Here is a 400-nt window from a genome sequence, read left to right as displayed (position 1 = left end):
AGAAGTGTACCTTTCTTGCCACACAGGTTCAATTCTTAGGGTTTGTAGTCTCTATTGAAGGAGTATCTGCAGATCCTGAAAAAGTCAAAGCGATAAATGATTAGCCTGAGCCCAAGAACATCCGTGATGTGAGAAGCTTTTACGGGCTCGCTACCTTGTACCGTCGGTTTATCAAGGGATTTAGCACGATCATGGCTCCAATCACCGATTGTTTAAATAAAGGCGAATTTGAGTGGTCACGCGAAGCCACCAAGGCATTTTTAGAAATCAAGGAGAGAATGATTAATGCCCCTGTTATGCACCTGCCAGACTTTAACAAAGTCTTTGAGGTTGCATGTGATGCTTTTGGAGTTGGCATAGGTGGAATTCTCTCTCAAGAAGGCCATCCAATCGCATATTT

The sequence above is a fragment of the Asparagus officinalis genome, chromosome 3, assembly GCF_001876935.1.
Source record: "Asparagus officinalis chromosome 3, Aspof.V1, whole genome shotgun sequence".
Classification (NCBI taxonomy): Eukaryota; Viridiplantae; Streptophyta; class Magnoliopsida; order Asparagales; family Asparagaceae; genus Asparagus; species Asparagus officinalis.
Note: the sequence above shows the minus strand (reverse complement) of the source record.